Genomic DNA, 6,751 nt, shown 5'->3' with positions numbered 1-6,751 from the left:
CAGAGGTTTTTAGAGAAGGCTGAGGTTGTTAAGTCCTTTGATTTGTATCAGGGAGAGTAAGACATTTCAAGGATGGTAAGAATAAGACCATGTAAAATGTCTTACAATCCGAATTTTTCTTTGATTTAAAATGAAATGAATAAATAGAAGCATATGAAAACCCTGGCTCCTCCAAGATCATAGGGCAGTTGGTTTTTCTGGATTAATCTGTCAATGTCAAAACAATTTAAAAAATAAACACAGTTATTTGTTTATTTGTAATAGAACTTTCTCTGAAATGTTCTAGATGATGAAGGTATATAGGAGGTCATGAGTCCAAAATAGAATGCATTCACAGACTTTTTGCAAAAGGTTAATATTCTTTAACAGAAAGAAAATGAAACAAATCCTCTGAGGAAATGATTTACTTTAGAGCTAGAATGTTAATATGTTGCTGATGAGATCAAGGTGTTTCACAAGTCTCTTATCAGCTATATCAAAATATTTCACATATCCAATCAAGGTGATTGGGAAATAATGGCCATATATTTACTGAGCTACATTTATAACTTCATGTTTTCTTTTATTTCTGTAATTTCCATTTGGTTATTTCTTTTTAGAGATTCATTTCTTTGTTTAAATTATATTTCATTCATTTTGTTCATCTTTTCCTCAAATTCTTTTAATATATTTATAGTAATTATATTAAAGTTCTTCCATCTTAATTCAACATCTGGGTCATCTGTAGATCTGCTTCTATTTTCTATTGACTTCTTTCCTCTTGATTTTGGGTCACATTGCCTAGTTTCTTCTCAAGTCTTTTAATTTTTAATTGATGTCAGCCAGACAATGTTTTAAAAGACCATAGATACTAGAGTACATATTACCTCCTCTCCCCTCAGAGGACATGCCCTTTCTTCTGTTAGGCATCTAGGATAAGGAGCTGTTCACTTTGGTCCAATCAATAGTTGAGGTGGTCGAGGATGGGTTGCATCTTTAATTAGTTTTGTTTCATTTCTGTTTTCAAATGTCTTGAGGGAAAGATAGATTCTATGTATATTAGATGCCTCTTTTCTAGTAGTATGTTTTGACCTATGTACCATAAGACCCTGTCTTTGTCATCTAGTGCAGTCTTCAGTTTCATACTTTGCCACACACTCAGCAAAAGTCCTGCTGCTGGGTCTTCCTGTCTTTCATGATCCAGTGTGTGGTAGCAAAGGCACCTTGAGCTGCTGTACTCAGCAAGGTTGAAAGCTGAGGAGGCAGCCTGGGGTCAGAGGAAGGTGGTGGCTCATACTGGCTGCAAACTCATACTACTGCTGCTATCTTGCTCCCTTCTCTCTCAAATAAATACCAGATATATACAGATTATTCCAATATTGGTTTGATTTACTTCATTGTCTGTATGTTTACCAACCCAAGGAAACTGGGGTTACCAGTTCAGCAGGATGAGGTTGTTTATGAAGCAGAGATTTTGTATCTTGGGCTGCATATACCCAGAGTCATTATTCTTAAGCCATTAAGGAGCACACTGAGCTCTTTTAAAATGATATGATAGACTGAATCATTGTTCCCAGTGCTTCATGAACTTCCTGTATGCAATTCCACATCCACATACTTATTATATAATATCTATCATCTCATTCCATCCTTGTAATTACCTTATGAGGTGAGACGTCATTCATTCCTTTTTACATATGAGAAACCAGAAGCTTAAAGACGGAGATAACTTTCTTAGAGACATTGGGCTAAGAAGCTGCTACAGGGAAAGGAGTGAAACTATTTTATCATCCTCCATGCTTTGAACCACTATTCTGACTTACGGTTTCTCCATGCAGTATATGTGTACACTCCTTCAGTTTAATTCACTTACTTGATAACAGGCTCTATTCTTGCCTTGGCCCAGTTTATTTCCTGGCACAGAACAGTCCTGGAATTAGATGAACTGGGGCTCTCAGAGCAAAAGTCAGTACCAGAAAATGACTTAAGTAATAAGAAGAACAGGGCTTTTTATTTTGAATCACAAGAATTTCAACCACCAAATAATCTGGGAAATGAATTTTAGAATGTGATACAGTTAAAACTAATCCACATAATTCTCAGAGTAAATTTTATAACCAAACCTATACATCAAAATAACATTATGTATAACCACTTTTCCCCCCCATGAAACTTACACTGTAGTTCCCTTTGTTTAAGCAACATCATTTTTTTACTTAAATACAAAAAAAGACAACCCTAAGTGTTTAAAAGAAATGTAATAATTTTTTAACCAAACCTGGCACTGCCAGAATTATCGTTTTCATACAAAAATCTAGCCCAATCCCTCATAAAAATCCTTCAGTGGACTCCCATTTCTTGTACTACAAAGCTCATAAGAGATCATTTGTGATTGGCTCTTACCTCATAAATTCTCCTACACACATATTTTTGATCTGTTTTGAAATACTTGCACATCTCAGAGATATATTTCCTTCTTTGAACAGGTCTCTTCAAATAGGTGGACATAGAGTGAAACCGGCAAAAACTCACTTAACATGGGCCATAAAATTTTATATATGTAATATTGTGTTCTTTTTCTCCAAGAAAGTCTTCCAAGTTGTGTGTGCTTTGGGACCCACAAAACCTGGATCTACCTGTCTTTTTTACCAGGAATGCCCTTTTCTCCCTTAATCTAGTTATTCCAATTCACTCCTTTGAAACCTGACAACTGTTAACAATTCAGGGAGGGCTTACCTGACCACTCCAGTCTGATTTAGATGCGTCTTTCATACTTATGGTCTATCCTGCTATCTTGTCACACTGTATGGTAATTGTTGGTTTAATTGCTTATCTCACCCAGCAGACTATGACTCTCTCTCTCTCTCTCTCTCCATACATATATAGAATAAAGACTATATAAATACAGTGTAACTATCTCCACAAAAGCAGGGGCCATGTTGAATAGGCTAATGAAAAACTGAACAACTTTTTAGCAAGGAAATCTATCTACATATAATTTGTTATGAAATAATATTTCAGAGTTTTTCTATTAGTATACATTTGCTGCATATTCTTTTGCTTTTTGCATGCACAATTGGAAGGAAATGCCGAATGCTTAAGATAAATATATGGGAGCAAAACAAATTGAGAAATTATATCAAGTCATCTTTTTCTGCAAATGAGTGATAAGATTGCTAAAAGTAGGGTTGCTGGCAAAATTTCTAAGGCCCGAAAAACTATGAACTGGTTTTTTGAACATGGTGATCACATCATTTGAATTGTCAGTCAGCCTCTCCCCACTGATAATCTCTATCTCTAAACTCCATAACTCAACTGACCCTGTATTTCCCTATTTGAGCTACTGGAATACAACAGTGGACAAGCTAGGTGAAACTGAAATCAGAAGTTCTGGATCAGTCAACAAGTAATCAACAAATATTCATTGAATATATACTACATGCCAATTTTAGAACTTCCTTTAGAGCTAACACTAGAACTGCTTTATTCTTTTTTTTTTTTTTGCGGTACGCGGGCCTCTCACTGTTGTGGCCTCTCCCGATGCGGAGCACAGGCTCCGGATGCGCAGGCTCAGCGGCCATGGCTCACGGGCCCAGCCGCTCCGCGGCATGTGGGATCTTCCCGGACCGGGGCACGAACCCGTGTCCCCTGCATCAGCAGGCGGACTCTCAACCACTGCGCCACCAGGGAAGACCCTCCTGCATATTATTGATACACACTGGATTCACATGTTAAATGCAATATTCCATCTCCTGGCAGTGTTAGTTAACTATATGTTTTTAAAGGGATTGCTTTTAAATTCTTATTCCCTTATTTCCTTTTTACTTTCTATAGATTTGCTGATTTATATGCTCAACGTGTTTAGTATACACATTTTAGTCTTTCTGATGGCATCAAACATTTACATCAAAAAGGTACTTGAGGACTTCCCTGGCGGCGCAGTGGTTGAGAATCCGCCTGCCGATGCAGGGGACACGGTTGGATCCCTGGTCTGGGAAGATCCCACATGCCGCGGAGCAACTAAGCCCGTGTGCCACAACAACAGAGCCTGCGCTCTAGAGCCCGCAAGCCACAACTACTGAGCCCGCGTGCCGCAACTACTGAAGCCCCTGCGCCTAGAACCTGTGCTCCGCAACAAGAGAAGCCACTGCAATGAGAAGCCCATGCACCACAATGAAGAGTAGCCCCTGCTCGCGGCAACTAGAGAAAGACCCCGCGCAGCAACAAAGACCCAACGTAGCCAAAAATAAATAAAATTTTAAAAAAAAGTACTTGATTTCTTAGAACAGAGGGTTTTTTTTTGGGGGGGGGGGCGTTAAGTCCTCTTGTAAGCACTCTGAACCAAGGGAGGAGTGTAGTTATTTTCCTCAAAACAAAACAAAAAAAAAGGAAATATAACCAGAGGGTTTGATTTTTTGAAATAGCTCTGGGATACCCACTGTTTCCTGGTCAGGTGTAGTACTTTTTCATATTATCCCATGAGATTATAATTGGGCTATAAATTTTGTGAAGGCCAGGCCAAGGACCTATTATGGTCACCACTGCACCTAGCATAGAGATGGGCTTAATGCTGGTGCAGAGTGCATTAGCTGCATATTTTTTTTTTTTTTTTTTTTTTTGTGGTATGTGGGCCTCTCACTGTTGTGGCCTCTCCCGTTGCGGAGCACAGGCTCCAGACGCACAGGCTCAGCAGCCATGGCCCACGGGCCCAGCCGCTCCGCGGCATGTGGGATCTTCCCGGACTGGGACATGAACCCGTGTCCCCTGCATTGGCAGGCGGACTCTCAACCACTGTGCCACCAGGGAAGCCCTAGCTGCATATTTTGATGAAAGAACCGGCATCGAAACTATCACGGGAGAAGTTTCATGCATTCATTTGTGTGTTTAAAAATACTGATTATCTAGTTCGTGGTCTGTCCAGAGGATATAAAGTAAAAGTATTCCTGTAGTATAGCACATGACTCAAATACAGTTGCTACGTCGCTCTTGAGTTTTCCACGTCTTTTGTGGGTACATAGATTTGCTGATTTATATGCTAAGCATATATTGTTTACTCTCTGTGTAGCTTCGGAGGGAGGGATACAATAGAAGCCAAATCAGATCTTTGAAAACTTATTTTTTAAAAGTTCACTTGGTTGTTAAGATGATATAAAAGAATAAGGAAAGGCAGATATTTTCTGTAACTCAAAGTTTAGTAACTAAATTGAGCTTTAAAATTACAAGCAGAACTATTAGAAGGACTATTTTACTGCCAACATGTCCCTCCAGAAAACAGGAACGTTGACAGTTCCTTAATTTTAACTGTGTCTGTTATATCTAAGATCATCACTAACAATGGTATGCAGTTGAGATCCATAAATACCTATTCAACAATATTCCTTAGTTTCAAGTGACAAAAGATAAGCTCTCCTCCCCAGGCTTCTCATTTATATGCGATATCACGTTAGGAAGAAATGAAAAACACATGTCAAACCAATCCTGTACACTTTAAATATGTGCAGTTTCTTATATATCAATAACACCTCAATAAAGCTGCTGAAAAACCCCAAAACAAAAAGTAATGAAAATGTTACTTTATATGGGACAAATAAAGGAATTACTTCATTTCTTAAGAGCGGTTTCTTTTGGGGAACAACAAAGTACCTCTGCAGAGCCTAGTAGCCTGAGGACAATGGTGAAGCACATTTTATGTAATTAATACCTAATTTTTTTTTTTTAGCCTACACCTACCTTACTATCTCTACTCAACGAAAAAAATACCCTTTTAGTTTATTGTGTTATGCTGCAGCTCCACGGCAGAACTACTTGAATGGTTTGTGTTTTGCATCATTTCCAGCCTCCAAACAGGATTTTAGGATCCTTAGAAGTAAAATATATATTATCTACGTGACCGAAATTGCGTATCCTAGGTGTGTTTCGAAGTGCAGAAGATCGAGGAGCTATCGGCTCGGGGCTGGGTGTGGCTGGCTGTTGTGAGAAACCTTTCCTAGTGCTCGAAGTAGGCTTCCCAAAGATCTCCTCCAAATCCCTTATGGAAAAGCCTTTCTCTCTCTCTCTCTCTCTCTCTCTCTCTCTCTCACACACACACACACACACACACACACCCTCTAAATAAAGGCATTTTCCTCGGGGTTCAACACCAGAGCGCCAGCCTACGTGTTTTTGTTTGTGGAAGTGGGAAGCACAGTGCTGAAGCCAACTCTAGGGGTCCTTCCCGAGGTTCCGGGTGAACCCGGCGCCTCCCTTCGGGCCTCAGTTCCGGGAAGGACAGTCGGCCGCAGCAGCTGGACCCACCCAGGCTCTCGAAAGCACCTGAGTCGCGAGTGGCGACATGGGGGGCGGGGCGGGGCGAAAGCGTCCGCTCGGCTCAGCCCCCACCCCCGTGGCGGCGGCCCAGCAGGCTGAAGGGATGATGATTGACGGAGCGGCTCGGCGGCTAGGGCGTCGCAGAGAGAGGGTAGAAGAGGGGACGACTGAGCTTTCCCCTTAAACTGGTTGGGTTGGGCCTCGGGAACAGCCTTCCCCAGGCCTATTGGCCTCCCTGAACGGGTTGTTATGGTAACAAATGACAGACCGGTGCTTTATGAATCGGCCAATGAGAGGGGCCGTCTTTTCCACCCCACTTCTGAGCAGTAGGTGTTGCGAAAGCCCGGGTAGAATCCCGAGAAGAAGGTGGAGCCAGGACTTTCAGCGGAAGGGCGGGGGGGCGGGGCTGGCGACCTGGCTGGGCGAGCCAATCACGCCTGGCTTTATCAACGGCCCCGCCCCTTTA

This window comes from Delphinus delphis, chromosome 8 (assembly GCF_949987515.2).
Source record: "Delphinus delphis chromosome 8, mDelDel1.2, whole genome shotgun sequence".
NCBI lineage: Eukaryota > Metazoa > Chordata > Mammalia > Artiodactyla > Delphinidae > Delphinus > Delphinus delphis.
This window is presented reverse-complemented; position numbering follows the sequence as displayed.